The following is a 12855-nucleotide window of genomic DNA, read 5'->3' as shown; positions in this document are numbered from 1 at the left end:
TCAACTGTGAGAGACAGAATGTGAAAAAAAAATCCATGAATCCACATGGTAGAATTTGTAAAGAATTTATTCGTAAATTAGGGTGGAAAATAAGTATTTGGTCACCTCAAACAAGGAAAATCTCTGGCTCTCACAGACCTGTAACGTCTTCTGTAAGAAGCTTTTCTGTCCCCCACTCGTACCTGTATGAATGGCACCTGTTTGAACTCATCATCTGTATAAAAGACACCTGTCCACAGCCTCAAACAGTCAGACTCCAAACTCCACCATGGTCAAGACCAAAGAGCTTTCGAAGGACACCAGGAAAAGTATTGTAGACCTGCACCAGACTGGGAAGAGTGAATCTACAATAGGCAAGCAGCTTGGTGTGAAAAAATCAACTGTGGGAGCAATCATCAGAAAATGGAAGACATACAAGACCACTGATAATCTCCCTCGATCTGGGGCTCCACGCAAGATCTCATCCCGTGGGGTCAAAATGATCATGAGAACGGTGAGCAAAGATCCCAGAACCACACGGGGGGACCTGGTGAATGACCTGCAGAGAGCTGGGACCAAAGTAACAAAGGTCACCATCAGTAACACACTACAACGGCAGGGAATCAAATCCCGCAGTGCCAGACGTGTTCCGCTGCTGAAGCCAGTGCATGTCCAGGCCCGTCTGAAGTTTGCCAGAGAGCACATGGATGATACAGCAGAGGATTGGGAGAATGTCATGTGGTCAGATGAAACCAAAGTAGAACTTTTTGGTATAAACTCAACTCATCGTGTTTGGAGGAAGAAGAATACTGAGTTGCATCCCAAGAACACCATACCTACTGTGAAGCATGGGGGTGGAAACATCATGCTATGGGGCTGTTTTTCTGCCAAGGGGACAGGACGACTGATCCGTGTTAAGGACAGAATGAATGGGGCCATGTATCGTGAGATTTTGAGCCAAAACCTCCTTCCATCAGTGAGAACTTTGAAGATGAAACGAGGCTGGGTCTTCCAACATGACAATGATCCAAAACACACCGCCCGGGCAACAAAGGAGTGGCTCCGTAAGAAGCATTTGAAAGTCCTGGAGTGGCCTAGCCAGTCTCCAGACCTCAACCCCATAGAAAATCTGTGGCGGGAGTTGAAAGTCCATGTTGCTCGGCGACAGCCCCAAAACATCACTGCTCTCAAGAAGATCTGCATGGAGGAATGGGCCAAAATACCAGCTACTGTGTGTGCAAACCTGGTAAAGACCTATAGTAAACGTTTGACCTCTGTTATTGCCAACAAAGGTTATGTTACAAAGTATTGAGTTGTATTTTTGTTATTGACCAAATACTTATTTTCCACCTTGATTTACGAATAAATTCTTTACTAATCCTACCATGTGGATTCATGGATTTTTTTTTCACATTCTGTCTCTCACAGTTGAAGTGTACCTCTGGTGCAAATTACTGACCTCTGTCATCATTTTAGGTGGGGGAACTTGCACAATCGGTGGCTGACTAAATACTTTTTTGCTCCACTGTATAATTATATGTATATATTGTACTATTCTTAGTTAGAGTATTGTCTGTCTTGTTAATGTTTGTTTATAATGGAGCACTGTAACAAAAAAAAATTTCCCCCAGGGATCAATAAAGTATTCTGATTCTGATGACACTATGACACCTTCCATTTGGCCAAGTAAGCTTGGCACAGACAAGAGCCAAGTCTGAACATTTTCCAGTCCTGCCTTTCGATTATTCATAGATTACGCAAGTACATCACATCTACAAATATTGCACAAACAACAAGATGGAATAGGCACTGACAGTGTATAGTAACTGTTATGAGAAACAAAACAGACACACAACATACATTTTAAACTGAAGCATCTGATTCTTCGTCATCCTCTAGATAATAAATTGGAATCCAGTCAGGTGAGAAGTACAAGTCAGATACCTTTTCCACCCATTATGTGTTTATACACCTCTCTGCATAATGGTTATTATCCTATCTTCATCCACTCATCCCAATCAGTTGCGTCAGATGGCTGCCCCTCCCTGAGCCTGATTCTGCTGGATGTTTCTTCCTATTAAAATTGACTTTTTTCCTTTCCACTGTCGAAAAAAAGCACTTGCTCATAGGGGTCATTTGATTTTTGGGGTTTCTCTGTTTTATCTGTATTATTGTAGGGTCTTCACCTTACAATATAAAGCACCTTGATGCAAACTGTTGTTGTGATTTGGCACTATGTAAATAAAATTTAATTGACATGAACTGTCACTCAGATTTAGGTGTACACTGATCCAGCCATACCAATATTTGTCTAAGAGACAGTACTACACAACAGAAAAAAACATAATAAACACTGGACATAATGAGACTGGTGACATATACAGGGTGGGCCATTTATATGGATACACCATAATAAAATGGGAATGGTTGGTTATAGTAAAGTCCTTTTTGTGGTACATTAGTATATGTGAGGGGGCAAACTCCACCAGATGGGTGGTGACCATGGTGGCCATTTAGAAGTCGGCCATCTTGGATACAACTTTTGTTTTTTCAGTAGGAAGAGGGCCATGTGACACATCAAACTTATTGGTAATGTCACAAGAAAAACAATGGTGTGCTTGGTTTCAACGTAATTTTATTCTTTCATGAGTTATTTACAAGTTTCTGACCACTTATAAAATGTGTTCAATGTGCTGCCCATTGTGTTGGATTGTCAATGCAACCCTCTTCTCCCACTCTTCACACACTGATAGCAACACTGCAGGAGAAATGCCAGCACAGGCATCCAGTATCCGTAGTTTCAGGTGCTGCACATCTCGTATCTTCACACCATAGACAATTACCTTCAGATGACCCCAAAGATAAAAGTCTAAGGGGGTCAGATCGGGAGACCTTGGGGCCCATTCAACTGGCCAACGACGACCAATCCACTTTCCAGGAAACTGTTCATCTAGGAATGCTCGAACCTGGCACCCATAATGTGGTGGTGCACCATCTTGCTGGAAAAACTCAGGGAACGTGCCAGCTTCAGTGCATAAAGAGGGAAACACATCATCATGTAGTAATTTCAAATATCCAGTGGCCTTGAGGTTTCCATTGATGAAGAATGGACCCACTATCGTTGTACCCCATATACCACACCAAACCATCACTTTTGTTGTGCCAACAGTCTTGGAGGGATCCATCCAATGTGGGGTTAGTGTCAAACCAATAGCGGTGGTTTTGTTTGTTAACGTCACCATTCACATAAAAGTTTGCCTCATCACTGAACAAAATCTTCTGCGTGAACTGAGGGTCCTGCAAATTCTGTGCGCCGATCTGGGTCATCCTCATTGAGATGCTGCAGCAGCTGGAGTTTGTAAGGGTGCCATTTGTGAGTAGCTAATATCTGCCAAAGGGATGTTCGACTAATGCCACTCTCCAGTGACATGCGGCGAGTGCTACGCTGTGGGCTCTTGCTGAATGAAGCTAGGACAGCCAATGATGTTTCTTCATTAGTGACAGTTTTCTTGCGTCCACATTTTGGCAAATCAAACACTGAACCAGTTTCACAAAACTTAGCAAACAGTTTGCTAACTGTAGCATGGGAGATGGGTGGTCTCGTAGAGTGTCTTGCATTGAAATCTGCTGCAATGACCCAGTTACTGCGTTCCCCAGATATCAACACAATTTTGATCCGCTCCTCACGTGCTAACCTCTTTGACATGTCAACGGCTGTGAACAAAGAGAAACTTGTAAATAACTCATGAAAGAATAACGTTACCAAGTTCGATGTGTCACATGACCCTCTTCCTATTGGAAAAACAAAAGTTGTATCCAAGATGTCCGACTTCTAAATGGCCACCATGGTCACCACCCATCTTGTGGAGTTTGCCCCCACACATATACTAATGTGCCACAAACAGGACTTTAATATCACCAACCATTCCCATTTTATTATGGTGTATCCATATAAATGGCCTACCCTGTATAGTTCATAATGGAAGTGCTGGATAAGAATTCTTTTCTCTAATTTGTTTTTCAGTCCTGGTGGAGTTATGCATTTGCCACATTTTGCATTTCCTCTGGACAGATAAGACATATCAGAGCACTTCCTAGCATTTATTTCTTCTATGGTGCAAAAGGGAAACTTAGATAGATAGCACTTTACTGTTTTATTTCCCTGAACTGACCGATGGCTAGAGCAAGTAGAGCTCAATCAGCATTCCTCCCTCACCACTGAATTACCAAAGTTAAGGTGAGAGTCTTATGCCTAACCCGATGCTTTGGTGGAGCAGAGTGCTTTACTTCTTCCAATTGGTCTTGTTGGTTGTCAGATTAAAGCGATGTTCAGTCGCGTCCTTCACCTGTCCAAGAATTGAGATTTGGGATAGTACAAAATTCCCGAACAGTATTTCAAAATGTAATATTTGCGCATGCAAGCCAAATTCTGGTATGCTAAAGTGATCTGCTCTGACACACTGACGCTCTAAGGAAGGATACAAACAAACAACAATTTCTCTGAGAAGATTAATCTGTCTTGTCCTTGTCCTTTTTTCCTTTTTCTCTTGAGCATTTTTCCTAGCTTTTCTTCTTCTGTCCCTTCCACACATTTAATGCTTTCAGGGGATTTTTCATTTCAGCAAAATCTTCTCTTTTTAAAATTATTTTCTTTACTTTTATCTCTTTTATTATCTAGTTTTTTCTTCTGGCTCCATTTGAGGTCTCAGACTGAAATTTCCTCCTTGTGGGAACCCAAAATGTGTCACTTAAACAAGTTGTAATTTGACCAACCAATCATGCCTCTTAAAAGAATGTGTCACATGTTATTATTCCAGCTCAGACTTCTGAGAGCTCTGGGAACTTTCCACAGCCACTTTCTTTCCTTTTTCAAATACAAAAAAATGTGTATCTGTGAAAACTAACCAATTTAAATGAACTCCACTAACTCTACCCAGAATAGTGGTCAAATATCCAGCCAGAATTATGCCAGAAGCTTTTTGGTGAACGAAAAGTCTCATTTTACCTAATATTAGTGGGGCTGTTATGTACATATATCACCCTGTATGTATACTTTCAACCTTGTCTGAAAAGAGAAAAATGAATTAAAACTTGTGCATCCAATTCTTGTTTTTTAAAGTCATTAAAGATGTATGCTGTACAATCATTCCACCGTGGAAAAATAACAGCTCAAAGGAATCAATAAAAACCCCAAATGACCATGATACTCATGCCCATGATGAGTGCAAGTAAACTTTTTACTACAACAGTACATGCCACTACTGCATGACATTAAATGTTGTCTTCGCTCTCCCATAGTTTGTTTTCTTGTCTTTGACTTCCTAGTCTCTCTTTCCATTCAGCCCAAGTAGTCATGGTATATTGCTGCCCCTCCCTGTGTCTGGCTCTACTGGTGTATTTTTCCATTTAAAGGTGAGTTTTTTTTCCCTTCCCAGGGAAGGAACGAGTACTTTGATTTATTGCCTTTTAAGAAGTGATTACATAAGCACACATTGCACACATGCACAGTGTGTGACTCTGTTTGTTTTCATTTTGGCACAGGCAGCTTTTCTATTTTTTGGTTATTTTTTGTTTTTGTTTTGTTTCATCAACCAGTCAAACCTCTTGGAAGAATGTATTGTACCATAGGTTACTACTTTCACCTTTCCCCTCTGTCAGTGCACCCCAGGGCAGCTGTGGCTACAATGTAGCTTGCCATCACCAGTGTGTGAATGTGTGCGTGAATGACTGAATGTAGTGTAAAGCACTTTGGGGTCCTTAGAGACTAAGTAAAGCGCTATACAAATGCAGGCCATTTCAGTCCATTGCTTGCTTAGAGTTGCTCTTGTAATTTTCCCCTGGAAGTCCCTGCTAATGTTTTCTCATTTCTTCCCATTTTTTCTCATGCCCAGAACATCCTTTTTCTAGGTTTGTGAATATAGTTGAAAATGCTAACTCAGACTACTTTCTAAGAAGATTTTTGAGCAGAATACTCATCCTGGTTTTTAGAAACAAATCCTGTGTAATTATGAAGTTAAAACAGAAGTCGAGAAAATGTTTATTTTGGGGAAAAAGAGGATTTGTTCTTCTAGTTGCGTTTTGTGCTTGTATGCATGTATCTGATGTGATATGTTGCTGTTGTTCCTGCATCACCATAATAATGCTGGTCCAGGATTATCATTTCAACTGACCAACCACGGGGGAAAGAAAAAAATCATTTTGCTTGCATAAAACCCCAGAACAAAGAGTTAGGTTTGCTGTTACCCAAGTTCAAGTTGCTCGTGCTGGTTTTCTATTGATTGTATTTAAAAGCATTCACTGTCTTCTTGGGTAATGCTAACTGAATGCTCAGACTTTGTCATTTGTCAGTTGCAATGTTTATCCTGGTTCAGCAGTTATGATGACATAAAACACAACACCAACACAAAGATATCAGATCATAATACATACCAGTCATTACATATGGAAGCAATCGATGCACTTTTAGCACATACAGAGATTGTGATGAATGATGTTTAAATAGAAGAAGTGTGTAAAACTATATTTCTGGAAATGGTAATGTTGGAACGGCCCATACAAGCAATGTAAAAATATTAAATATTAAATCAAAAATCATTAATCATCATCATTATATTGCTCCCCCAATACTCAAATGTATGACCTACTCTGAGAGGGCTTGGGGAAACATAAAACTAATACTAATCCAATTTATATTTAAAAGAAAGCTATAATAAATGGATCAGATCGTCATGAACAAAGCAGCTGAATATTCATGAAATTGCATGCCTTAAAGTTTTACGATTTTGTTTAACTCAGCACTACACTGATATTGTACAAAGGACAAAATGATCTCCTTCCAAACTATATCCAGAGATTGTTTGAAATTAGAGGAGAAAAATATATCATATGTAAATATGTGATTATTGCTCAAATGAAAAATCAGTGGGGTGAACTTCTAGAGTGATTGTGATGAGGAATTAAGATTGCATTGTTCATCATGTAAATTTTTAAAAATGTTTCAAAATCAGGTGGTAAAGAAATCTAAAAACGAGATGCAATATGAATTCCATTGTATATGAAACTTTTGTTTTTCTCCCAGTTCAATATCAGTTGTTCAGTGAAATATTTGTTTGGTGAAATCTAGTTAACCATTGAAATTATGTTGTAAGTATGTAGGTATATGAGGCTTCAGTTGGTAATTCATTTGTGTTCTTCCCATTTAATTTAATCCCCGACTGTCAGTATTTACTTATTTATTTATACAACCTCACATTTTGTTGTTTTCAAAAAGAAAGGACTGAAGTTTACACACACACACACACGCACACACACACACACACACACACACACACACCTCAAGTCCAGAGGGGTCAGCTGAATGGGAAGGAGAAGATCTGGTCACTGTACAAAAAAGGTTATGCTCAATGTTAAAAGTAATGCAATTGAATAGAGGTTTGACAGATTATCTATTATCTATGTCTATGTAACATGCTCCACCTAGACTGGTTCCTGATCAACTGTAATTTTTGCTGACAGTAAAATCAAACTGACAAAAGATACCACTCCCACATTGCTCTCTTTTGGCTGACATACTAATCCTGCTGTCACTATCTAGTATCTACAGAGGTCATTTTAGTCATGCAAGTAGATGCTTCCTATTAACAGAATGAGCATTAGTCATAATCATTGTTAACAGGTACCTCTATTAGAGCACCTTCCATCAAAGCACTTCTTACTCTGTTGACTTATCTTGAAAAAGTAACTTAAGGTCAGTCAGATTTACAGTATGCTTAGCATGCTCCAGGAAGTACTGTGCCTTCTACCATAGCTGGTGAACAATGTACTGCTGTAATGACCTAATGCAAGAAAACAACAAAGCAGCTTAATTGGAGTAAGTTACCTGTACCTCAATGTCATAGCTTAATTGTTTAACTTACATTTGATATACTGTGCATGTGTTTTTATCCAGAGTGACATAAAACCGTGTATTGTAATGATTAAAAAAATAGATAAATGTATCAGATTCACATTAACATAGCAATATGGATCCATCCTGCCTTGTTTTAATTGTTCAGGCTGATGTTGGTGGTGTAATATTGCAAGGAGATTACAGGATGATGGTATCATGAAAAACTAAGGCCTGTAGCTTTACACAAGAATCACACATTACAATTTCAGACAAGTGTTGTTTTAATTTAAACTGGCTACAAGAAAACATTTTCCACTGCTAAAGCACAAGATCATTTAATTAAAAAATATATTTTTCTTTGCTTTTTGTATAGCAAACACACAAGATGACCACCTATACTCAAAACATACTCATGTTTTTAATTAGTGATTGACTTTTTTATTTTTCTTATAAGATATGTTTTGCTGAAGCAAAGCAAACAGCTATTTTATAGCAAGCGCAGAATTATTTTTGTTTGGCAACCTAGTTTCAAGGTTTAATATCATGCCAGCTTGACATTAATCCCCTCAAAGTTTAATAAGCAGCATTTCTGGTCAACCATTATAATGATATACATATAGTACATATAAAGTACATATTCAAATCTCATCAATGAAAAACCACTTTACAAGCTAACATATAAAGAAATTAATAAGTGCAGTACAATATATATTTTTCACAGCAGTTCATCACAGGTCCAAATTATATAAAATAGACACAGAGGCATGCCAGCAGCAGAAGACATAAGAGAGGTCGAGAAGCACTGGATGCAGATTCACTGGTCCCGTGGCCACTGGCAGGGGCTGTGTGGGCCGATAGACATTGAAATATCCTGTTTGCTTGGGGAACATCTTGATCTAGTGGATAAGAATGAAAGAAATCCTTTGGGACACATTTAAATATTCACTTGAAAAAAGTCATATCATTATTTGATGTATATGTTCCTGCACTGGAATGCACGCTCTGGTTTATTGTTGCAGAAGTGTAGCCTGTAATCTGCTAGCTGTTGAAGCCTGTCATGGATGTCTCATAAGAGTTGATGAAGAGGTGAAATCACGTGATGCATGTACAGATTGCCAAAGATTATGTTGAACTGTTGAAGACAGTCACATGTTTTTCCTCTTCCTGCCCAACACTGATTAGTGATATACTGAGAGCAGCTGATTTCACAGATAACTGAAAGTGTCATTCACACCAGAGGAAACTGAGCAGGTGAATTGCTTACATTTGAGTGTACTCTGTCATAGATTATTGTGCTGTGATGTAGTTTTACCATTACTCTAGCATTAATAAAAATTATTGCATCTTTTTTTACAATAGTGCAATGACAAAAGTGTTATTTTTACATTTTTCATGCTGGTATTGAGAGGTGCTTTGCTTTTAACTGTGTGTCGTTAAGGTTGACTATCACAATAATACTTGATCTTGGTCATTGAATTTGTCTTTTGTGGAGACTTGATATGCATTTACTTGATAACTGTGCATTACAGTTATCATCACTCTCTCAGTGATGCTACAGTGATGTTTGCTTCAGTGAGTTTGGGTACCAAGGAAGAGTTTGGACCCGGATTACTAATGACAACAGACTTAAGTGCCTGACCAGAATATCAAATGAAATGCACATTGCTGACTCTCTGTGATCAGTATTATTACTCATTATTTCAAGTTTATTCATTATTTCAAGCTGTTGGCTCAAATGTTTAAAATGTCTGTGTCACAATTCATGTTCTGAGCCTTCAATACCAAGGGAATACAGTCATTTTAATCACTGTACATAGGTATGTCAGCCATGTATATTATCATTCCCATTTTGCTTCATCTGTATGGCATACCATACAAAGGTCTCAAGGCTAGCAAATTACCTTTTTAAAATGGATGATGGGTAAAACTTACCAGGTTTAAGTCCACATTGACTGGCTCTTTAAAGACTGTCCAGACAACTGCTTGGTTGCATAAAGGTGTGGTTAGGGAGCCACTGTAGCGGTAGTAGTCATGCCGGTTCACATTGCCAAGCAAGTCATCAATGGAGATCTCATATGTGACCATCACTGTTGTGCCTACAATGAAGCAAAGATGCACAACATGTGGTGATCTGCTTGGGCCCTGATTCAGAAGTTTGCTTTCCTGTTCAACAAAGCACATGTGTGCTCACTGATATTGTGTATCTTTGAGAGATAGCTGGTCAGGTTTTCCAGAAGTCTGTGTTAGATGTTGGTGCTGATGTAGGATGTGTCTATCGAGACAGTTATATTGGATAATTAGAAAGAAACTCAAATATATGGGTTGTAGTTTAACAAAGCTAAAATAAAAACTAACAAAAAAACAGAAACTTACTGTTCCTGATCCAGTACTCCCATGAGAGCTGCTCAAAGTGCTCCCATGAGAGGTGCTCTTGGTAGTAGGGATAGACTGGAAAATCGACATTAAGAGAAACTTTTAACCCACAACTCACAAAATGATATTGGAAATAACAGCAAGCTTTCTTTATAGACCTAACAATCGCTTCAGGCTTTTTTGAAAGCCTTGATTGAGTTTAAAAATCAATCAAGTGATTGATTTAAAAAAAATAACATTTCATACAGAAGTATATTATTTTTTACGTGACTTTTTAAAATCACAAAGATGCTCATCACTTCTGTAGCTTAAAGCATCTCAGATAATGACTGCATAATTATGACCACAGTTTTTGTCTGACATTGATAATGCAAAGTATTTAGGAAAATGATTAATCATCTTTATTTTCACAAGTATTTCCCCATGAAAAGACAGTTGAAGTGTTTATTAAAAATATGACTTCAAAGCGAGCCATATGTTAATATTGCTAATGCCAGAGATTTGTATATTTTGTGTATTTGAGAGATGTTATTTCACTTATCTCAGATTTGTGTGGAATTCTAATGATCAAATATAGAGTGCAAAAAAGTTTTTTCTCCTTTAACTATTAGGAATGGATTCCCATCTGTGATATTACAACTGTCATCAGCCGCCAGCATGAACTGCACTGTTAATCAGATAACTCTAAGACGATGACACTGAGTGTCTGAGACAGTGATCACATAACTTGGTGCGTAGGACAGGTAGAAATAGAAACTATTTTGTCTTACTTATTTTCTTCTGCCCTGTTCACATTGTAGATCCCTTCAGAAATTCGAGTGTAGTGCAGATTTAGCTTTCTTTGAAATACATGGAATGTGTATCATAAGCCAAGTGTTTGACAACCAATATAGCATATATACTACTGTTAACAGCTTAACTTCCCCAGGTTTTACCTCAATAAAGACTCCCAACATTGCCAAGCCATCCGGTGCCTGTAGTGCCTCATCCAGGGTTAAATCCTTTCTCTTGCTTACAATGTGCATCTGGACAAAAGACCAACTTAATGGCATGGAATATAAACAGGCTAGGTGTTTGGGGAAAATGCTGCAGATGCTTAATCTTTGTCACTACCTCCATTGGGTATCTTTTTGAGTCCACAGTATGCTCTGAGCCTTCAGACGTATCTGATGTGTCACCCCAGTGGAAGTGGAACTGTAGGATGGTATAGTCATGGCCCAAACCTCCTCCTGACTCCTCCACCAAATTTTCCACCAGTACACACTTCACTGGCAGTTGTTTGACAACACAAGAAAAGAATACTACAAACATACTCTTTTGATTTAGTTGAAGAAGATTGGCATAATAATAATGTAAGATGCTGTAATAATGTAAATAAGAACCTTTATATTAACCATGACCAAAACAATTGCGAATGATTAAAAAAAAACCTTCAAACTTGAATGGCCTGTGTTGGTGATGTACTTGATAGCGTGGTTGTTATCAAAATGTTTAAATACAAAGGCATCAAGATGGCTGTCCGGCACAGCATTGTTTTTGTCAATGTTGATGGGTGACTGGTGTGTACTGCTACAGTGGGAGCCAGGCAGAAGCTGCCAAGAAGGTGGAGTGTCAGCTATTTGCAAAAAACATTTTCAGTCAAAATCCTGATCTCAGAGTATTTTCAGTATAAAACTCTCCTGATAAATGTGCTGATACATACCACAGTGATGTGGATGATAACACCATTCATCTGAAGAATGGAAAAAGAGTCATATATGTAATGTGCCAAATCAAAGTCATAAAAATGTATCAATCATTTATGTTTTTTTCCAATTTACAGGAAGGTAGAGGAGTTCCAGGGGAGGCATACACATTACGTTCGTGCAGAGGTTGTGTAGGTCGGTAGATATTATTCAGGTGTGTTTCCATGGGAAACTTCTTAATCTAAGAACAGATTACCAAAGGCTAGGTTAAGGTTAACATCAGCTAGCGCCCTGGCAGCACAGACATACACTCCCTAAAGCAGTGACTGTGACTGAAAAAGCCTTGCTCATTCAGAAAGCCTGTACTTTTTTGTAAGAACAAGGAAACATACCATTAAAAAAAATCACAATAGCACATAGAAAATGTATCAAATGTTTTACATAGAAAATATACAATTTTAAGGGAAAAAAAAAGTTCATTTTAAATTTGATGACAGCAACAAATCAAAATCTAGACTCAAGGCAGACCACAGCACCCAGACTCTTTTTTAAGACTCCAAGCTGCTGTAATAGATTCAGTATAGTTCTATATAGTATATGGAAATATGCAAGGCCTTCACTGGAAAAGATGTTGTCCAGATGGGAAAATATGTCACTTTTTTAAACATGTGTGATTTCTCCAGATTATCCAGATCTTTTGATGACATTATGCACTGTAGATGACGAGATATTTAAATATCTCCCAGTGTTATGGAGAAGAACATTACTGAGATATTAAACTGGTTTTTGGTGAGCATCTGCCAATATTTGCTTCTGAGCAACTCTGTCTGTCAAAGATATTCTTTTTATATATATTCTAATCACCTGTTTCTATTTAACCTAGCAGCAAAATCCTTTTCCAGCTGTTTGCTTGTAGTACCATATACTTTT

General features: G+C 38.2%; 1 pseudogene across 1 annotated transcript; it reads right to left on the bottom strand.

The window, feature by feature from the left end:
* Window positions 1-8261: 8261 nt before the first annotated feature.
* LOC143419999 (putative carbonic anhydrase 3) lies at window positions 8262-12182 on the bottom strand (annotated as a pseudogene). The gene is made up of 7 exons (XR_013100012.1): window positions 12061-12182; window positions 11679-11855; window positions 11354-11508; window positions 11161-11265; window positions 10059-10139; window positions 9800-9963; window positions 8262-8763 (listed from the first exon to the last, which is right to left on the bottom strand). The product of XR_013100012.1 is annotated as a putative carbonic anhydrase 3 (transcript).
* Between the last annotated feature and the right edge of the window lie 673 nt (window positions 12183-12855).

This window comes from Maylandia zebra, linkage group LG8 (assembly GCF_041146795.1).
Source record: "Maylandia zebra isolate NMK-2024a linkage group LG8, Mzebra_GT3a, whole genome shotgun sequence".
NCBI classification, from domain to species: Eukaryota; Metazoa; Chordata; class Actinopteri; order Cichliformes; family Cichlidae; genus Maylandia; species Maylandia zebra.
This window is presented reverse-complemented; position numbering and strand designations above follow the sequence as displayed.